At 44.6% G+C, this 23347-nt stretch overlaps 1 pseudogene; it reads right to left on the bottom strand.

Moving 5' to 3' along the window:
• Nucleotides 1-22873, bottom strand: part of LOC106580542 (thioredoxin reductase 2, mitochondrial-like) — a 40500-nt pseudogene extending 17627 nt beyond the window's left edge.
• Between the last annotated feature and the right edge of the window lie 474 nt (nt 22874-23347).

Genomic DNA, 23347 nt, shown 5'->3' with positions numbered 1-23347 from the left:
CCTTTCCTGAGGATGGCTCACCTCTCACAGTTCTGGGTGACTTTAACCTCCCCACGTCTACCTTTGACTCATTCCTCTCTGCCTCCTTCTTTCCACTCCTCTCCTCTTTTGACCTCACCCTCTCACCTTCCCCCCCTACTCACAAGGCAGGCAATACGCTTGACCTCATCTTTACTAGATGCTGTTCTTCCACTAATCTTATTGCAACTCCCCTCCAAATCTCCGACCACTACCTTGTATCCTTTTCCCTCTTGCTCTCATCCAACACTTCTCACTCTGCCCCTACTCGGATGGTATTGCGCCGTCCCAACCTTCGCTCTCTCTCTCCCGCTACTCTCTCCTCTTCCATCCTATCATCTCTTCCCTCTGCTCAAACCTTCTCCAACCTATCTCCTGATTCTGCCTCCTCAACCCTCCTCTCCTCCCTTTCTGCATCCTTTGATTTTCTCTGTCCCTTATCCTCCAGGCCGGCTCGGTCCTCCCCTCCTGCTCCGTGGCTCGACGACTCACTACGAGCTCACAGAACAGGGCTCCGGGCAGCCGAGCGGAAATGGAGGAAAACTCGCCTCCCTGCGGACCTGGCATCCTTTCACTCCCTCCTCTCTACATTCTCCTCTTCTGTCTCTGCTGCTAAAGCCACTTTCTACCACTCTAAATTCCAAGCATCTGCCTCTAACCCTAGGAAGCTCTTTGCTACCTTCTCCTCCCTGCTGAATCCTCCTCCCCCTCCCCCCCCCTCCTCCCTCTCTGCGGATGACTTCGTCAACCATTTTGAAAAGAAGGTTGACGATATCCGATCCTCGTTTGCTAAGTCAAACGACACTGCTCACACTGCCCTACCCTGTGCTTTGACCTCTTTCTCCCCTCTCTCTCCAGATGAAATCTCGCGTCTTGTGACGGCCGGCCGCCCAACAACCTGCCCACTTGACCCTATCCCCTCCTCTCTTCTCCAGACCATTTCCGGAGACCTTCTCCCCTTCCTCACCTCGCTCATCAACTCATCCTTGACCGCTGGCTACGTCCCTTCCGTCTTCAAGAGAGCGAGAGTTGCACCCCTTCTGAAAAAACCTACACTCGATCCCTCCGATGTCAACAACTACAGACCAGTATCCCTTCTTTCTTTTCTCTCAAACTCTTGAACGTGCCGTCCTTGGCCAGCTCTCCTGCTATCTCTCTCAGAATGACCTTCTTGATCCTAATCAGTCAGGTTTCAAGACTGGGCATTCAACTGAGACTGCTCTTCTCTGTGTCACGGAGGCTCTCCGCACTGCTAAAGCTAACTCTCTCTCCTCTGCTCTCATCCTTCTAGACCTATCTGCTGCCTTTGATACTGTGAACCATCAGATCCTCCTTTCCACCCTCTCCGAGTTGGGCATCTCCGGCGCGGCCCACGCTTGGATTGCGTCCTACCTGACAGGTCGCTCCTACCAGGTGGCGTGGTGAGAATCTGTCTCCGCACCATGCGCTCTCACCACTGGTGTCCCCCAGGGCTCTGTTCTAGGCCCTCTACTATTCTCGCTATACACCAAGTCACTTGGCTCTGTCATATCCTCACATGGTCTCTCCTATCATTGCTATGCAGACGACACACAATTAATCTTCTCCTTTCCCCCTTCTGATAACCAGGCGGCGAATCGCATCTCTGCATGTCTGTCAGACATATCAGTGTGGATGACGGATCACCAGCTCAAGCTGAACCTCGGCAAGACGGAGCTGCTCTTCCTCCCGGGGAAGGACTGCCCTTCCATGATCTCGCCATCACGGTTGACAACTCCCTTGTGTCCTCCTCCCAGAGTGCTAAGAACCTTGGCGTGATCCTGGACAACACCCTGTCATTCTCCACTAACATCAAGGCGGTGACCCGATCCTGTAGTTTCATGCTCTACAACATTCGCAGAGTACGACCCTGCCTCACACAGGAAGCGACGCAGGTCCTAATCCAGGCACTTGTCATCTCCCGTCTGGATTACTGCAACTCGCTGTTGGCTGGGCTCCCTGCCTGTGCCATTAAACCCCTACAACTCATCCAGAACGCCGCAGCCCGTCTGGTGTTCAACCTTCCCAAGTTCTCTCACGTCACCCCGCTCCTCCGCTCTCTCCACTGGCTTCCAGTTGAAGCTCGCATCCGCTACAAGACAATGGTGATTGCCTACGGAGCTGTGAAGGGAACGGCACCTCCATACCTTCAGGCTCTGATCAGGCCCTACACCCAAACAAGGGCACTGCGTTCATCCACCTCTGGCCTGCTGGCCCCCCTACCTCTGAGGAAGCACAGTTCCCGCTCAGCCCAGTCAAAACTGTTCGCTGCTCTGGCACCCCAATGGTGGAACAAGCTCCCTCACGACGCCAGGACAGCGGAGTCAATCACCACCTTCCGGAGACACCTGAAACCCCACCTCTTTAAGGAATACCTAGGATAGGATAAAGTAATCCTTCTAACCCCCCCCTTAAAAGATTTAGATGCACTATTGTAAAGTGGTTGTTCCACTGGATATCATAAGGTGAATGCACCAATTTGTAAGTCGCTCTGGATAAGAGCGTCTGCTAAATGACTTAAATGTAAATGTAATGTAAATGTTTGTCAGAGTGTGTGGAGACTCAGATGCTTCACATCTTAGCACTTCAGTTCACAAGGAGGCATATACCAACCCCTGACACCCTCACACAGACTTCAACCTCTTCGGTGTCCCTCAAAATTTGAGAAAGAAAAGGTGTTGTCGGCAACAGACATAAGTGGGAGAGAAAGGTAACATGGTACACCCAGAGGAAATAGGCTGTTTCCGCATCTGTGCTATTGGCCAACTGGCCTAGGTGTGGCCCAGAGGAAGGACAGGCTGTGGAAAGACAGGCTGTGGAAGGACAGGTTGTGGAAGCTGTGCATAGAGAAGGATGTAGCCTAGCTATAGCTAGAGGACTGGAACAGGCAGCCCCACCACCAACAGCCACGAATCCCTCCCTCAGAGAAGCTCACTGTCTGAGTCCTGATTCTCCACCCTTTCCCCAAAGTTTGCACTTTCACACTTCCCATCAGTTGATTTAAAAACATGAATCACTGCAAGTGTAATCATTGGTTAGACGGAGTCTCCACTAGGGATGAACGATATATTGGTGAACATATCAGAATCGGCCGATATTAGCTAAAAATGCCAACGTCGGTATCGGCCCGATGTCTAGTTTAACGGCGAAATGCAAAACCGATGTCAAAGCTGATGTGCATACCTATATAATGTAGGTACATGATGTGATGACGCCACGTAAAATTTTGCGCTACACGTGCAACACAGCATTCCTAAACTAGCCCACACAATGTCTGCTGTGTGGATCGAGTAGCCAACATGTTGAGCAGTCATTTGAAAGAGTAACAACATTTCAGCGAGACAACTCAAAGGCGAATTCCATTAACACCAAGATAATGGAATTCATTGCCCTTGACAATCAACAGTTCTCTGTCGTGGATGATGTTGGCTTTCGCTAACTGGTCGAGCACCGGTACACATGTTGCCCTACCGGAGTTACACAGTAATAGCATCACTGTTATTAGCTTCACGACATACTATGGAACGCCATTTGGGTCTTTGCATGTCAAAAAAGATACATGTCAAACACTATTTTACGCGTTAAATACGCTTTTAATTTGACACGTCAAATAACACAGTTCTATTATAGAATGTTGTGTGTTCTGAATTTGCACATGCAAGCCAAGCGCCACTACTACCATCAGTAGCAAACACCGGCCACGAACGACGTGTTTACAATATCGCGTTGGTAATAAAGCATTATTTGTTCGACCGCAACTTCTGGGGTAGCTAGCTAGCTTTAGCTTGGTACCTAGCCAGCACCAATACAACCAGCCTGAAAACAATAACCAGTAGAAACTGCAGTCATTTTCATTATTCTTAGCAATGACTTAGGAATCCTTGTGAGTAAGTATTAGCTAGGTTGCCACTTGTTGTTTGCCTATTGAAATTGAACTTCAGTTCATTAAAATTAATAGCTAGCCAGCTACTTAACCCTGTTGCCCAAAGCCAACGTTATAAGCAGACAGCTAGCTTCATCTGGCTAGTGAGGCTCGACCGGACCGGGATGTGTTGTGAAGCTAGCCACAATAAGGATTAGGCACAAGTGGAATTTGTGGTTTGCCTTCAAAATAAAAGTACCTCTGACAATGATGCAGAAGGTTACAATTGGTGGAATCATGCCATATTTAGACTAGATCATGTTAAACAAGGTTGGAATGTAAAGAAATAAAATTGGGTATCAGTCTACTCGGTGACACCCACAGAATACGATTGTAGAGTTTAGGCAAATATTAGCTCTGTAGCTCTTATGGCGGGGCTGTGAAATCAAATCCCGTCAGCCTATTGTGTGTATTGACATTCATATTGCACTGTACAGCTTTACCTAAGGATTGGTAGTCAATGAAATGGGGTATCAGTCTACTCAATACCACAATATATTTTCCCAACGTCCTCAAGAGTTATCAGACTCCAAAACATCCACGCAGTATTGTTTTTTCTCGGGAATATTGTTCAATACACATAAGTTGACAATAGTGGCTCAATTCACAGTTGTCTCAGAGTCCTGCAACAAGAGCTACAATGTTAATGTTCTCTGGGTGTCATTGAGTAGACTGATATCCCATGTCATTGATCCACAATCTATAGGTAAGGCTGTACAGTGAAATAAGTATGCCCCCAATGCAATTCTAAAGTATAATACATCCAGTGTGATTTCAACAGATTTTTGTCAAATTAAACATTTTATATAACATTCCAGCCTCGTTTTGCATGATCTATTCAATTATGGCACAATTCTACTATTTGTATCAGTCAATGACATCATTTTATTTTAAAGGCTAACCGCAAAGTCCACTATTGTGGCTAATCCTTATTGTGGCTAGCTTCACATAGATGGGTCCGACCACCTTTAATCAAATAAGAACTGTCTTGTAAATTAGGGTTATTTTATGACACCTAGCTATATAGTTATCTAGCTAACTATAGCTACTGAAACAGATGTCGTTTTGCAATGTTTTTGGGGAAGAATATTGTTTGCATCCATGAGCTAGCTAGCTTTTTTATGACCAACACTGTAGGTGCGCGAGACAACTTTACCAGCATCATAGCATGCGTATCGATGAATCGCCGTGACATATGAAATACGACTGATAGTGTAATAACTACGTAAACATTTTTATGAACGCGTTAAATTATTGTGATGTGCAGTCATATTCAGGTCCTGATTGGTCAACAAGCTAATTTGACACGTCAAATAGTGTTATTTGACATGCAAAGACCCAAACGGCGTTCCATAGTATAAGAATCCTGGTTGAACAAATGGTTGAACAAATGAACAACGAAACAGCAAGTAAGTGAAAGAAATAGGTTTTGATTATGTTTTACTGGTAATGGGGACACACATAAATGCCAACAAAATAACTTTTTGATCAGTGTGGTGTGTGTAACCTTTATTTAACTAGGCAAGTCAGTTAACGACGCTGGGCCAATTGTGCGCCGCCCTATGGGACTCCCAATCACAGCCGGATGTGATACAGCCTGGATTCGAACCAGGGACTGTAGTGATGCCTCTTGCACTGAGATGCAGTGGCTTAGACCGCTGCGTCCATGTGTGTGTTAACTGTACTCGAATGCTTAAGGCCGCAAAATGTTTAAATATCAGTTATCGGTATCGTTTTATATCGGATATCGGCCAAAAATGTAATCGATGCATCACTAGTTTCCACCATTGTTAAATCCATGACGGGAAGAATGCAAGTCACACTGAGAAAAGGGTGGAGAATCATGACATATAGCTCCACTGAGGACGGCACAGACCCAGTCTGACCTGTAGTGTAAAGGGCACAATGGGGAAGTGGAGAGAGGCCCACTCATAACTCCCACAGTCAGACAGCCACACTTCAAAAGGAGAGGATGTACTCACTGCCCTGCATGAGAACACCAGGGTAAAGCCCAGACTGTAGCCTACACTGTAAGGTAGTAATGTAAGGTTGTAATCAGACGTAAAAAAAAGTCATATTCCTCTTAGAACCAATAATACTATGACTAAGAATTTTAATATTCATGTTGACAGAGAGACTGACTCAAAGGCCATTGAATGTATGAATCTTTTGAGCTCTATAGAATTCATCCAACATGTTACTGGGCCTACCTATAACCACGGCCATACTCTGGACCTGGTTATTACCAAGTGTCTTCCTATTGACATATTCTCTATTTTTGATGTTGCTTTATATACTGCTCAAAAAAATAAAGGGAACACTTAAACAACACATCCTAGATCTGAATGAAAGAAATCTTATTAAATACTTTTTTCTTTACATAGTTGAATGTGCTGACAACAAAATCACACAAAAATAATCAATGGAAATCCAATTTATCAACCCATGGAGGTCTGGATTTGGAGTCACACTCAAAATTAAAGTGGAAAACCACACTACAGGCTGATCCAACTTTGATGTAATGTCCTTAAAACAAGTCAAAATGAGGCTCAGTAGTGTGTGTGGCCTCCACGTGCCTGTATGACCTCCCTACAACGCCTGGGCATGCTCCTGATGAGGTGGCGGATGGTCTCCTGAGGGATCTCCTCCCAGACCTGGACTAAAGCATCCGCCAACTCCTGGAGAGTCTGTGGTGCAACGTGGCGTTGGTGGATGGAGCGAGACATGATGTCCCAGATGTGCTCAATTGGATTCAGGTCTGGGGAACGGGCGGGCCAGTCCATAGCATCAATGCCTTCCTCTTGCAGGAACTGCTGACACACTCCAGCCACATGAGGTCTAGCATTGTCTTGCATTAGGAGGAACCCAGGGCCAACCGCACCAGCATATGGTCTCACAAGGGGTCTGAGGATCTCATCTCGGTACCTAATGGCAGTCAGGCTACCTCTGGCGAGCACATGGAGGGCTGTGCGGCCCCCCAAATAAATGCCACCCCACACCATGACTGACCCACCGCCAAACCGGTCATGCTGGAGGATGTTGCAGGCAGCAGAACGTTCTCCACAGCGTCTCCAGACTCTGTCACGTCTGTCACGTGCTCAGTGTGAACCTGCTTTCATCTGTGAAGAGCACAGGGCGCCAGTGGCGAATTTGCCAATCTTGGTGTTCTCTGGCAAATGCCAAACGTCCTGCACGGTGTTGGGCTGTAAGCACAACCCCCACCTGTGGACGTCGGGCCCTCATACCACCCTCATGGAGTCTGTTTCTGACCGTTTGAGCAGACACATGCACATTTGTGGCCTGCTGGAGGTCATATTGCAGGGCTCTGGCAGTGCTTCTCCTGCTCCTCCTTGCACAAAGGCGGAGGTAGCGGTCCTGCTGCTGGGTTGTTGCCATCCTACGGCCTCCTCCACGTCTCCTGATGCACTGGCCTGTCTCCTGGTAGCGCCTCCATGCTCTGGACACTACGCTGACAGACACAGCAAACCTTCTTGCCACAGCTCGCATTGATGTGCCATCCTGGATGAGCTGCACTACCTGAGCCACTTGTGTGGGTTGTAGACTCCGTCTCATGCTACCACTAGAGTGAAAGCACCGCCAGCATTCAAAAGTGACCAAAACATCAGCCAGGAAGCATAGGAACTGAGAAGTGGTCTGTGGTCCCCACCTGCAGAACCACTCCTTTATTGGGGGTGCCTATAATTTCCACCTGTTGTCTATTCCATTTGCACAACAGCATGTGAAATTTATTGTCAATCAGTGTTGCTTCCTAAGTGGACAGTTTGATTTCACAGAAGTGTGATTGACTTGGAGTTACATTGTGTTGTTTAAGTGTTCCCTTTATTTTTTGGAGCAGTGTATAATCACCACTGTGTATTTTTTACCACCTTGTTGCCCATAGCACAGGGTAATACTGAATGCATTATTAAGAAACACTATCTTACCTCTGAAGTTGCTACAGATTTTAATGAGGGTATGAACAATACCCCGCCACCTATTCTGCCTTCCTCTTATGATGATTTAGTTGATAACTTTAATAGCAAATTAAAGGCAACCATTGATGCCATAGATCCAGTAAAGTTGAAAAAGAATCAAAACAGAGAGAAACTTGGATGAGTGAGGAAACTAATCAATTAAAGAGAAATTGCAGAAAGGCAGAGCAGAAGTGGAGAAAGTCAAAGTTGCTGGTCGATTATGATATTCTGAGAGAGTAATTTGGGATATATAACAAGGCAATTAGAAAAGCCAGACGGGCAAATTTTTCTAACTTCATCACTATTAAATCAAAAATAATTTGATTGCTCTTCTCGACCATTGATGGCATGATAAATCCTACCCCCGCAAACCTGTGAACTTTCCTCCACATCTAAATGTGGTAAGTTTGTCATATTTCAGAGATTCTTAAAAACTGTTTTTAATTGCATATCTGAAGAACTGCACAATATTGTTAATCACTCCCTGTTCACAGGCACTTTCCCCACTGCACCAAAAACTTATGGTGAAACACATTCTGAAGAAAAGTCATCTAGATTATTCAACTCCTAGCAATTTTCAGCCAATCTCTAACCTTCCTTTCCTCAGCAAAATCCTGGAAAAAATGGTGTTCAAACCGGTAAATCATTTTTTAAGTGCCAACTGTATTTTTGAAAAATTCCAATCTGGTTTTCAGTCCCACCACAGCACAGAGACAGCCTTAGTTAAAGTGGTAAGTTATCTTAGAGCCAACACAGATACCAAACAGCTCTCTGTCCTTGTACTCTTAGATTTAAGTGCTGCATTCAACACTGTTGACCATGATGTCCTTCTGGACAGACTGAAGAGGTGGGTTGGGCTCTCTGGTCCACATCTAAATTGGTTTAGGGCCTATTTAACCGGTCAAGAGAGTCTGTCACCCTTGGTGAACATAACTCAGAGAAAATACATATCACATGTGGCGTTCCACAAGGTTCTATTTTGGGTCTGGTACTGTTCAGTTTATACATGTTACCCTTTGGCAGAGTTATCAGAAAGCAGAGCATTGATGTTCACTGCTATGCAGATGATACACAGCTTTACATGTCACCAGAGAATTTTAGCGTCACTTATCAATCAGACTATATCAGTGATTTAAATACTTGCATGGCTCACAACTTCCTCCAGCTAAATCAAGACTGAGGTACTCATTGTTGGAGCCAAAGCACAGAGAGAAAATCTAGGCTGCACATTTTAAATGACGGGCAATAAAGATAAAATACCAGGTAAAAAAAACCAAGGTGTTATTTTAGATTCTGAGCAAAATTTCAAATCACACAGGAATGTGACCAAAATAGCTTTTTACTACCTGAGGAACATTACCAAGGTGCAGCCATCTCTCTCAGGCTGATACAGAGAGCAAGCTTGACTACTGTAATGCTCTCCTGTCTGGTCTCCCCAAGAAAGCCATTGGTCAACTGCAAAACATACAGAATGCTGCAGCGTGGGTACTGAACAAGACCAGACGGAGAGCACACATTACACCGGTTTTAAGGTATCTCCACTGGCTGCCTGTTAGTTTTAGAATTCATTTCAAGTTTCTTCTATTGGTTTTTAAATCAATCCACGAATGTGCACCCCAATACCGTAAATTCCGGACTATAAGGCGCAACTTTTTTCCCAAGCTTTGAACCTCGCGGCTTAAACAATGATGCGGCTAATATATGGATTTTTCCCGCTTTCAATCTTTTTTTCTCCAAAAAAACACATTCTGTGACGTGCTCAGTTTTTTGGCGGCATGAAGCTTTCATTAGACCAATGAAATTGCCGACCGGGTCAAACAACTTTTTTGTTTACTGTTTAGATTAAATCGAGCGCTCTCAAACTTCCCATCATTCTGATTACGGTAGTCATTTCGTCACCCTCATGGCAAAGACACGGAGAATTGCATATGATGCGGCTTTCATGTTGAAGGCGATTGATCTGGCTGTTGGAAAAGGAAATAGAGCTGCTGCACGGGAGCTTGGTCTTAATGAGTCGATGATAAGACGTTGGAAACAGCAGCGTGAGGAATTGACTCAGTGCAAAAAGACAACTAAAGCTTACTGCTAATTTTTTATTACAAGCCGTGTTTCGTTAAAGCCTATTTATTTTTGTTACAAGCTGTGTTTCGTTAAAGCCTGTGTAAAGTTAATTTGTTTCAATGTACCGGTAGGCACCTGCGGCTTATAGACATGTACGGCTTATTTATGTTCAAAATATTTTTATTTTTTAAAATTCAGTGGGTGCGGCTTATATTCAGGTGCGCTTAATAGTCCGGAAATTACGGTACATGTCAAACATGTTTTTAAGTTATGTACGCAGTAGGTCCCTCAGGTCCTCTGGCACTGGCCTTTTAACTATCCAAAAACCTAGGACCAAGAGGCATGGAGAGGTAGCCTTTAATTATTATAACCCAAGCCTCTGGAATAGCCTTCCAGAAAACCTGAGGGGGGCTAAAACTGTGGACATATTAAAACATCTGTTTAGCTTTGCTTTTCCATAGTTGTTCAGTTTGTGTTATTCTTTTTTTTTTATTTCTCTTATGTTTGTTGTGTAGAAAATATTTCAGCTTTTATTTCATTTTTTTCCCTATGAAGCACATTGCGTTGCATTCCATGTCTGAAATGTGCTGTATAAATAAAGCTTGATTTGATTACATCATGTTGGTGGGTACTTATGTTTCTCTTATTGGAAATGTGTTTTTTGCATATTCCAACTCTTCCTGAGACGCCCTCGGAGAGTGGGAGCCCGGCCATGGTCTGCCATTACCGTCGGCAACCCTAGAGCAGTTAGGGTTAAGGCCATGGTCTGCCATTACCGTCGGCAACCCTAGAGCAGTTAGGGTTAAGGCCATGGTCTGCCATGACCGTCGCCAACCCTAGAGCAATTCGGGTTAAGTGCCTTGCTCAAGTGTACATGGACACATTTTTCACCTTGTCGACTCAGGATTAAAACTAGCGACCTTTCGGTTAATGGCCCAACGCTCTAATCGTTAGGCTACCTGCCGCCCAGAATAGACACGGTGGGTCATCCTTTACCCCTACTGGGTGAGAGTGCAGAGGAAGACGTCCATCCACCAAAATATAACTCTATAATAAATATATATTATTATTGCTGCCAATTTCCCAGTCCCAGTGAGTCTCAAGGTCTTGGTATTTTGACTGCAGTCGACAGACTGGACACTGTGCCTTGACTTCCACATTGTTTGAACCTCAGCTCTCTGAGAGCAGCAACCTGCCAGGGTGGGAAAAACGTAATCTCTCCCAAAAGGTCACCCACATCCTGGTCCACATGTCACATGCTCCCTGTCACACGCACAGGCAGAGAGAGATGCCCTGGCCTGTCCTGGCTGGTACTGTACAGTCACACACTGCGGAGGGGTGTAGTCAGGCTTTCGGAAACACGTCGTCTTTGGGACCATCTCAACACAAATAAATGTCTGCCGGGCAGCCAGGCGGAAGTTCCCTCCATTGTGTTGGTTGGCGGAATGAGAGAAATTACATGGTGTGATAAAGAGAGAAAAGGACGGGAAAGAGAGGTCTGGTGTGGGTACAGAGCCGCAGACAGACAGGGCCAGCCATGCAGTGACAGATGCTGCAGGAGGTAGCGTTGGGTGGCGTGGCAGGCTGGTTTCCGCAGGGCTGGTACGACGGCAGGAAAGCCCAGAGCAGAGCGAGAGAACAAAGGAGGGAATGCAGTGACCCGTGCCTGGGTGCATCCTGCCCCTGCCCCAGCCAGGCCCAGGACCCGGACCCAGCACTGGGCTGGGTGATTAACACTTCCCCTGGTGATTCCATCATTCACGCTTTATTACCTTGTTTTTGGGCTTGATACTCTGTCTGCTGACACTGCACTCTTTTGTAGATGACAATAAAACAAATGTCTGGAAAGGGAAGGGGGACTAGTGGTTTAACCGATACATCTTTGCAAAGCTTATTGTATGTTATGTGGCATACTCAACACACGTGATTGCAGCTACTACTAAAATAGTAGTGATTTCTTCCAAACATTAGGGTATTACTGTAGTAATTTGTGGGACAATTCTCTTCCTTCCCTGACACACTCACCTACAGCCCACAGCACAGAGTCAAAGGTGTCCTGTTGGTACTGTATGTTTGTCTGTCCAAGTCACCTGCAGCGCCCCAGAGGACAGCTTATCCAATCTCTTGGGGACACTCCTCCGGGAGAACTTGGTGCCATAGGCCTCCATGTAGTCAGTCACCAGCCCTGCCATTTGCTACAGCACACACAAGACGAGAAAGGAGAAATTCAGGTTGTTGACAGCTCAGAGTCACCTTTCCAGCACTTGACTTGGGAAAACTATTATTCCAAACTTAACTTGTTCAAGAAAAGTCACAATATCACCAGTACACAAAGAATCAATGGGCTTCTGAGTGGCGCAGTGGTCTAAGGCACCGCATGCCAGTGCTAGAGGCGTAACTACAGCCCCTGGTTTGATTCCAGGCTGCATCACAACCGGACGTGTTTGGGAGGCCCATAGGGTGGCGCACAATTGGCCCAGCGTTGTCCGGGTTTGGCCGGTGTAGGCCGTCATTGTAAATAAGAATATGCTCTTAACTGACTTGCCTAGTTAAATTAAATAAAACAAAAAAATCTAGATCAATTTGTAAATGAGTAGTGAGAAATTCTACGATCTCTGAAATATATTTAAAAGAAACAAAACATTTGAGTTACAGTATAAACACGATACAGTAAAGAGAAATAAGAAATTAATTAAAATGGTGTCAAATCTATTTTGAAAAATTGAAAATTGTGATAAGTGCAGTACCTGATCGAACCCCCTGAGGGGGATGCTGCACACAATGAATGTGGTGTCCAGGCCAATGCCTGCCAGGAAGCCAGCACACTCCAGGGCCACATCTTCATAGCACCATGTTCAGGAAAACAGAACACTACACAAATGCTCTCAGAGGAACCTTGTCTATCTCTAGTTAAAGTAGAGAGGCATTGATAGACAGGTGACCCCAGTCTAGGAAGAATGGGTCACCAGTTGAACTGCAATTCACCACTTTTTGCCTTCAACATTAGGGCTAACTCACTCTGACAATATACAGCGTAACCAGTGACTCATGACCAAGCACATCGGCAGTCAAAAGGATACAGCTGGCACCAACCACAAGTCTGAAAAACAAAAACCATTAATCTGAGCTGTTTTCATTTAAAATATATATCTCTTGGAAGTTATATAGTACAGGTATATGTGCTTTTCTATACGATGCACTTCATACATTTTCCTTCAAATGATCTTGAATACTACTGCGCCAAACAAAACAGGGAAACTGGACACAAATGTTTAGTCTGAATCTGAGGAATTTAAAAGTGATGAAAATACTGTTCGAACTTCGGAGGCTCCATTACTCAACTGTAAAACGTCAAGAACTGTTCGAATGTCGGAGGCTCCATTACTCAACTGTAAAATGTCAAAACAGACAATAAGAGAGGAGGAAAAAGAGCAAGGGGTGGCGGAGTTGGTAGGGCCGGTCTCTGTGTGCGTGTGTGGGCCAGGTGAATCACACCTCTAATCCAGCCCTGAGCTCCACTCACTACTGGCGTTCAGGCTAATCCCTGCGGATGGGGTGTGCCGTGTTCATGGCTCAGTCCACACATCACTCCGCTGAGTGACGCCCATCACCCGCATGGAGGCCAGGGCCTCTTTTGCTCTCCCATCCTCTACCTATCCATGGCTCTCCACACTGGCCCAGGCCCTGGCAACTGAGGGAGCCTGGGGCACACACAAGCCCAGCCATACCCCCAACTCATGCTAGCGCTAACTGCTAAGAGCGTCAGTACCCCGATCCTCCTGTCCACCTAATGCACAGCTGCACTTAGTGCACATTGTGAGGTGGCTTAGGGAGGGATTAGGCCAGGAGCTTTAGGCCGATTCCACACTCTCATCTCCTTTCCCTGGCTGCTTGGTTATATTGTATTTCAGAGAGACTCTGGGATCGTTCTGTTATCCCTCAGCCGGATGGTGGTGTCTGAAAGCATTGGTGGAGGCACAAACTCACAAGTGGGTCTCAAAAACACTGCATCTAGATGTGAAAGATGGGGGGGGGGGGGGGCTGATTGTGTAACTAGAAACTACAGAGGGATGGATTCCAGTGGGAAAGACATACTTTACTATACTGATATGTGCCCAGTAAATGTTGCCCACTCCCCTGGAGGATGAGAAGTACTAGGAGCAGCCTTTCAAACAACAAAGATAACACAATCAAACTCAGGGCTTCCATAGGCTACATCCTGATCCAAAGCCACTTCAATGACTGTAGGAGTATGTCTGACTGTGACAGTTAAGAATTTGCCACTAGCTCGCTCTCTCTCTCTCTCGCTCTCTCTCATAACCTTGGGCCAACCTTCAGCAGTCCAGACAAGAGATAAGTGAATCTGTTCTCCTTCGGTGTCTCCTGTGTTCGCCACAATAACAGTGCTCTTTCACAAGTGTTCCTTAGAGGGGAGAATTCTACAGGGAGCGGACTTTATCTGACTCGAAATAGAAAGATATAGGATGAGAACTTAACTCCCTAACACAGTTGTGACTACAGAGAGAAAAGATAGTGTGTTACAATTGTCTCTCCTTTTGATGTCGCATCTTTTCATCCCAGGCTCATTTCCTCAGCTATTCTCTAGAGCAGGTATTCCCAAACTGGGGTACACGCAATGCCATCGGGGGTACGCCAAATAAAAATGTGATTCACATGAAAAAAAAATGTCTCTCTCTCTTGGCTTCACATTTTCAACCCAACGTCAAATACAGGTAGCCAGGTCAAATAATTAACATCCGATCACATTAACCATTACTCTCTCACGGGAATTCCACTAACGGTCCGTATGTAGCTGCTACTCATTCCGTTTGCGCGAAAGTTTCTTCTAACCATTTTATAAATGTAAGGCCCGCGTCCATAGAGACACATTCCAGCTCTACCAGCAGTACTGCTACTACCAGCAGTACTACACCTGCACCTGTCGACGACACAAGTTGTTCTGCTTCCACGAGCACATCCAATGCTAGCATCAGTAATTCCACATGTTCTTAGCCCAGCTAGCATGGACACTGACAGTTGTGAATCTAATGCAGCCGAAGAGCTACTGCCCCCTTACCTGGGAAAGCACTGAACAACAGACCGGGACGTTGGACCATCAAAGAGGCGCAAATATGATGAGAAATACATTGATTTGAGGTTCACAAATATTGGGAGTAGTGCCTTTCCTCAGCCACAGTGAGTTGTATGTGCATAACGGGCTATAAGCATCTTATATTGTGAGCTACCAAGTGGCTAGGACAGGCAAGCCCCATACTATTGTGGAGGACTTAATTCTTCCTGCTGCCACGGATATGGCTGGGACAATACTGGGGGAAAAGGCCCAAAAAACTATACAGATAATGCCTTCATCAAACAACACTGTTTCACCACGCATCAGTGATATGGCAGGAGATGTTTTGAAACAATTACTGCTTCCACACAAGCCAGTGAATTATGTGTTACAGCTGGATGAGTCAGACGTGGGGGGCCTGGCACAGCTCCTGGCATATGTCCATTACGTTTATGGGGGGTCAATTAAGGAAGACATCCTCTTCTGCAAACCACTGGAAACCAGGACAACAGGAGAGGATATTTTGAAAGTATTGGACAGCTTTGTGACATCAAATGGACTTGTGGTCAAGATGTGTTGGTATCTGTACTGATGGCGCAAAAACCATGACAGGGAGACATAGTGGAGTGGTAACGCGTGTGCAAGCAGTTGCTCCCGATGCCACTTGGCAGCAAGAGCCTCTCGGTGGATGCTGCAGAGCACCCAAGGAAATGCCTGACAGCTTGAAAGATGTTTTGGACACTACAGTGAAAATGGTTACCTTTGTTAAAGCAAGGCCCCTGAACTCTCGTGTATTTTCTGCACTATGCAATGATATGGGCAGCGACCATGTAACGCTTTTACAACATACACTGGTTATCAAGGGGCAAAGTATTGACACGTTTTTTTGAGAGACAAGCTTAAAGTTTCCTTTACTGACCATCATTTTCACTTGTCTGACCACTTGAATGATGACGAGTTTCTCACACGACTGGCCTATCTGGGTGATGTTTTTTCTCGCCTGAATGATCTGAATCTAGAATTACAGGGACTCTCCGTAACTATATTCAATGTGCGGGACAAAATTGAGGCTATGATTAAGAAGTTGGAGCTCTTTTCTGTCTGCATTAACAAGGACAACACACAGGTCTTTCCATCATTGTATGATTTGTGTGCAAATGAACTCAAGCTTACGGACAATGTCAAATGTGATACAGCGAAGCACCTGAGTGAGCTGGGTGCACAACTACTTTCCCGAAACGGATGACACAAACAACTGCATTCGTTATCCTTTCATGTCCTGCCTCCAGTCCACTTACCGATATCTGAACAAGAGTGTCATCAAATTGCAACAAGCGGTTCTGTGAAAATTGTATTTTAAATCAGAAGCCACTGCCAGATTTATGGATTGGGCTGTGTTCAGAGTATACTGCCTTAGCAAATCGCACTGTTAAGACACTGATGCCCTTTGCAACCACGTACCTATGTGAGAGTGGATTCTCGGCCCTCACTAGCATGAAAACTAAATACAGGCACAGACTGTGTGTGGAAAATGATTTAAGACAGACTCTCTCCAATACAACACAACATTGAAAAGGTATGTGCATCCTTTCAAGCACACCCTTCTCATTAACCTGTGGTCCCAATTTTCGATGAACAAATAGTTATATGCAAGATGGCTAAATAAAGAGCAAAATTATTGATTATTATTATTTGTGCCCTAGTCCTGTAAGAGCTCTTTGTCACTTCCCACAAGCCGGGTTGTAACAAAAACTCACACTCGTTCTTATGTTTAATAAATGTATCATATAGTGTGTGCATGGCAGGCTTACAATGAATGCAAAAAACAACATATGAGAGTGCGCTGACCCTGGTGCTAGAGGGGGTACGCAGCTGGAGGTTGAATGTTTGAAGGGGTACGGGACTATAACAAGTTTGAGAACCACTGATCTAGAGGATGAGAAACTATAGCACATTTCAAGCCTGGTTCACTACCCTTTAGCACTGGAATTGATTTAAATAAATCCTAAGTAAATATAGAATTAAAAAGTTAAGGAAATGCAGCAGAAAACTTCTTACACTCATGTCTACACTTCCCATCTATCGTGTTTGTGAGCGTGGTTGTGTGCTCCGGTCCTTCTAAAGGCACCACTCACCTGGAGCCATCCACTACCTCCACCAGCTGATCAACCCAAACACCCTCTCAGACCCCACCTGCAGAGCTGACAGCTCAGCTCCCTCCACAGAGCAAGCAGCTCCTCAACAACAGCTCCTCCTAGGCAGGGAGAGATGGGTCTGAGGAGAGGAGAGCCACGGGAGGACCTGCTAATGCTAACCCCTAGTAGCCTGAGGGGCAGAGAGGACCACACTAACAGTAGGCCCCTACCTAACCACTCCACTACACCAAACAGTCCCACTCACATAAAGGGTTTCCTGGATTGAAGCGCTCTTTCTGGGGCCACTCACTTGAAAGCTACATAAAAAAGCTGTGAGCAAATATGTGAAAATTGCTTAGGAGACATGCTGAATGAGGGAAGGACAGTGCAGGGAAAACATACATACAGAGAGCACCACCGTCTGTCCCAGATGGGCTTGTTGTGAAGATGAGTTCATATTGCCCTCTAGTGGTAGAATGTTAGAACAGCAGCCTAGTTTGACAAGAAAAATACAATTTCCCTGACTAAACTGGAGAGGGGTAACAAATAGGTTGTTACGAATTACGACGGAAATCTATTGTAGATTATATTTATAATAGCAAGGATTATCAATGAGTAGGTGACTAAGATAACTCTTCACTGTTGGCACTATGTACAGTTAAATTACAGCCACACTAACAAACATTACACTCAACCTCCATTTTGTGCCAAGTGGAAACAGTGTGGAGAGACCAATTAGACAAGCGATGACAGGATTTAAATGGCTGGATTGGAGATGTGTGTGTGTGTGTGTGCTGTGTCCCAAGCTTTGCTGAACACACACACGCACAGCTAATCTGAGTCAGGAGTGAGTGACAGGAACATTTAACACGTCCTATAGTAGAACACGCTGCGTCCTGGATGGATCATTATGACAGACCTGTCTGTGTACATGGCACAGCATTGTATGGTTTGTGTGTTTCACCACATGTACCACTCACGTCTTGGCAGGGGACTCTTTCAGCCAGAAGATAACATCACTAGTGATGCCATGCTGGATTGCTCCATGGATCTACAACACAGGAAGTAGAAACAGGTTAACACAACAAACACCGTTTGATTCATATTGTCAATACAGGTCCTGGCAAACGATTAGGCGAGGAAGGTTGGCTTTGTTCTTTGTTAGTCTGTTATCAACAGACAGTAAGTCACAGCCTGTGATACACCACAGGGAGGGAGGCCTATGAGAGGCCGCAGTCCCAGAGTATATCCCAAATGATACCCTATTCCCTATGTAATGAATAGGGAACAGGTAGGGTGCCATTTGAGATGCAGCCCCAGACAGCCTCCCTCCTCCACCCAGTGAGAGCCATGTTTTGCCCACCACCATCCCATCAAAAGCTCCAGATTCACTATGGTGTTATCAGCAGCTGGGAGGATCAACGAAGGACATCTCTCCCCCCTGTCTACTGGGCAAGGACACATACAGAGGGAGAAGGGGGGTATGGAGAGAGGGAGAGGACAGAGAGAGAGAGAGGTAAAGGTTAATACTTACATGTGTGGGGTACTTTGCCGCCCTCCAGTTGCAATCACAATGTCCTTGGCAGTCAGTGTCATCTGCCAGACAAGGGGGAAGAGAAATTATAATGACTTCAATAGGAAAATATGAATACGACAGTGTTGAAATTATGTTCCTTAAATAAAAATAATAATATGGTGAACATTTACATTTTTTGTCATTAACTCCCAGTTTGAAATACAGGACCAGTCAAGTTTGGACACACCTACACATTCAAGGGTTTTTCTTTATTTTTACATTGTAGAATAATAGTGAAGACATCAAAACTATGAAATAACACATATGGAATCATGTAGTAACCAAACAAAGTGTTAAATAAATCTAAATATATTTGAGATTAGAGATTTTTCAAAGTAGCCACCCTTTGACTTGACAGCTTTGCACACACTTCGCATTCTCTCAACCAGCTTCATGAGGTAGTCACCTGGAATTCATTTCAATTAACAGATGTGCCTTGTTAAAAAGTTAAATAGTGGAATTTCTTTACTTCTTAATGCGTTTGAGCCAATCAGTGTTGTGATAAGGTAGTGGTGGTATACAGAAGATAGCCCTATTTGGTAAAAGACCAAGTCCATATTCTGGCAAGAACAGCTCAAATAAGCAAAGAGAAACAACATTCCATCATTACTTTAAGACATGAAGGTCAGTCAATCCGGAAAATGTCAAGAACTTGAAGTTTCTTCAAGAGCAGTCGCAAAAACCATCAAGCCATATGATGAAACTGGCTCTCATGAGGACCGCCACAGGAAAGGAAGACCCATAGTTACCTATGCTGCAGAGGATAAGTTCATTAGAGTTACCAGCCTTAGGAATTGCAGCCCAAATAAATGCTTCAGAGTTCAAGTAACAGACACATCAACATCAACTGTTCAGAGGAGACTGTGTGAATCAGGCCTTCATGGTCGAATTGCTGCAAAGAAACCATGATTAAAGGACACCAATAAGAAGAATAGACTTGCTTGGGCCAACAAGCATGAGCAATGGACATTAGACAGTTGGAAATCTGTCCTTTGATCTGATGAGTCCAAATGAGATTTTTGGTTCCAACTGCCATGTCTTTGTGAGACACAGAGTAGGTGAACGGATGATCGCTGCAGGTGTGGTTCCCATGTGAAGCATGGAGGAGGTGTGATGGTGCTTTGCTGGTGACACAGATGTATTTAGAATTCAAGCACACATCACCAGCATGGCTAACACAGCATTCTGCAGTGATACGCCTTCTGGTTTGCGCTTAGCGGGACTATCATTTGTTTTTCAACAGGACAATGACCCAACACCTCCAGGCTGTGTAAGGGTTATTTGACCAAAAATGAGAGTGATGGAGTGCTGCATCAGATGACCTGGCCTCCACAATCACCTGACCTCAACCCAATTGAGATGGTTTGGGATGAGTTGGACCGCAGAGTGAAGGAAAAGCAGCCAACAAGTGCTCAGCATATGTGAGAACTCCTTCAAGACTGTTGGAAAAGTATTCCAGGTGAAGCTGGTTGAGAGAATGCCAATTGTGCAAAGCTGTCATCAAGGTGGCTACTTTGAAGAATCTAAAATATATTTTGATTTGTTTAACACTTTTTGGTTACTACATGATTTCATATCTGTTATTTCATAGTTTTGATGTCTTCACTATTATTCTACAATGTAGAATATAGTAAAAATAAAGAAAAACCCTTGAATGAGTAGGTGTGTCCAAACTTTTGACTGGTACTGTAGTATTACCTCTTTTCCTGTCCTGGTTAACCCTTTGACTGTGTGCTCATCCACCAGACTTCCTTTATTGTTCAGATACTTCACATTCCTGTCAAAGAAAACATGGTGACAATGCAAACACCACAGGAGAACTTGAGAGATCTTGTGCAAACATTGGGTTTAGCTGAAAAAGGGTAAGTACTGCACAGCTACACTGTTAAAGCAGTTTTCTAGCCAAAACAATTATATATGAGAGTGAAGACAAAGTTTGGAGGAGAGATGTAAAGCCATTTTCTATGAAACTGCGTCTATTAAATATGAGATTCGGTTGCACAATGTGAACATCTGCTGTGAGAGTGTGGGCACATAAGAGGCAGAGCAACACCTGTTAGCCCTGCAGCCATTCAGTCAGAGCACTGCATGCAATCATGGACAATTCATCATAGCGCTGTAACCTCTGTGTACCAACAGGTCTGCTAGGCCTAAGAGGGAATATCTCAAGTCGGAAACTTAAGGAGGCAGTTGTCATAACAAAATTACTGAAAACTACAGGTATGCATGTGTAAAATCACTTTTTAAGTTATACAACAGAATCTATGACATACCGGCTGTGTTTACACAGGCAGCCCAATTCTGATCTTTTCCCCAATTATTGGCAAAAGAGCTGATCTGATTGGTCAAAAGACCAATTAGTGAAGAAAATAACAGAATTGGGTTGCCTGTGTATACGCAGCCACAGTGGCTGTAAGTAAGGGTGTGTCACTCACTTGTCCTGTAGCTGGACACGGTGGCCCCAGTTGAGGGACTTGACATGGTTACATTTACATTTTAGTCATTTAGCAGACACTCTTATCCAGAGCGACTTACAGTAGTGAATGCATACATTTCATAAATTTTTTCCTGTGCTGGCCCCCCGTGGGAATCGAACCCACAACCCTGGCGTTGCAAACACCATGCTCTACCAACTGAGCTACAGGGAAGGCTTTGTACAGGTTCTGTACAGCCTCTGCCATGGTGCTCCTAGAAAAACACACCAGAGTAACAGTTAGATGTGGTATCTGTGATAAGACAAAATACAACTATGCAAATGTTCACTATTTAAGTGCCCATTACAAGGCAAGCATTGAGCATTGTTTCATTGTTATATTTGCTCATATACTTGTGTGGATTGTGATGAACTGAGGAATATTCTGTGAATGACACACTTCAGATCAACGATGCCCACTGGTGAACTGTCACCATGTAATGTTGACTACAACCAAGGTCAACCACCATCTTGTCTTACTGCAAGACTACCACTAGATTGTAGCATTTAGCCATAACCTTAGTGTTGAATTCTTATCAATCCAAAACATTGACAAACATTTAGTCTAGTAACCAGAATGACTATCGGTATTAAGAAACGAACAAACTTGTAAAATATATGTTCTTTCTACTTAATCCTAAATAGTTTGAAATGTGCATATCCACAGGTTTCCATTGTTCTCATACTAATGAGATGTACCAGTTGTGGGAGATGGGCCTGGGGATTTGCCAGCCATACTTCTGGGTGTCTTTCACAGCTGTGCCCAGCAGAGCAGCCTGGTGCATGAGCGTCTTGGGAATGCAGCCCACGGTCACGCACGTGCCACCAATGCCCCACTTAGTACCTGGAAGGGTAGCATGATATATTTTTTAAACTTCTATATTAATGCAGATTGTTCACAACATACAGTTTGTTTACTCCCAGACAAACTAGGTGAAATGCTTCAAGTCAACAGTTCAAGTCAAGCTGTTTTTGGTGGAATGTACAGTCAGTATCAGAACATTTCTCTTACCTTTAACTGAAGGCTCCACATAATCTAACACAGCAATGTTCTGTCCTACCTGAGCCGCTGAAAACGAAGGACAGAAAGTTTTGGTCAATCTTCATGGTCGGTAAAGCTGCATTAACACATTAGATTAGACATTATCCTATATAAAACCTTTACACAGAGCCAGACCTCCTGGTAACAAACCATCTGGGGTACATGTGATTGTATACTATCCTCAAGAACAAACAGTGAAGTCCCTACTAGTTCATAACGTATTGTAATACTAATGATTTAATCATGGGATTGAGACACCACCTTCTTTGGAACAAGCCAGACCCCCAGAGCCACCTCCAATAACGACGAGATCATAGTCGGATTTCCCTGTAACAAACCAAATGCCTTGACATTCAATCTCTATTGGTCAATGCTGACACCATAAACACATAAGTTACTTAGAATGTACACGAGGTTACTTATCTAGAAACCAAGCTGACAAGTGCATAATGAAGGGCATTTGAAAAGAGCATGTTATTCTACCAAAGACACTCATTATTTGGAATATTTGACACTGACAGCTTGCCAAGTACCTCAACTATTCCGAGGTACTCGGGAAATTGACAGCTAGCTTGCAGGCCATTGGTTACCACTATAGAAAGAGAAAACGCTGTTTGAGAGATTCATTCGAAATCAATTTCTCATAATCTGTCAGTTTGTCACTAGCTAGCAATATGGCAACAAACTCCATGTCTGTCAAGTTTCTCGTAAAAAAAATGAATGCAGTTGGTGCGTTTCTACCGGCGTCTGCCTCTAGAGCATGCTGCCATGTTGTTATTACAAAAGGCCCTTCATAAGTGTCTGTAAGTCTGCCTGCCTCATTTTACATAGGAAGCACATTCACTGAAACTACGTCGTCAAAATGTAAATGTCGTTGTAGTGTTGCAAATAAAATATTGTAAAAAAAAAGTACATTTGATAGATGTGTTTTTTGTCTTCCTAGGCTAAACATAGTTCTCAAACTCCAGGCGCCATTCTGACTTCTCCCTACGGTTTTCAGCCATTAGCTTTGCCTACCACTGGCCCATCCATGTGAACAGGGTCCTTTCTGTTATGT

The sequence above is a fragment of the Salmo salar genome, chromosome ssa20 (assembly GCF_905237065.1).
Source record: "Salmo salar chromosome ssa20, Ssal_v3.1, whole genome shotgun sequence".
Lineage (NCBI taxonomy): Eukaryota > Metazoa > Chordata > Actinopteri > Salmoniformes > Salmonidae > Salmo > Salmo salar.
This window is presented reverse-complemented; position numbering and strand designations above follow the sequence as displayed.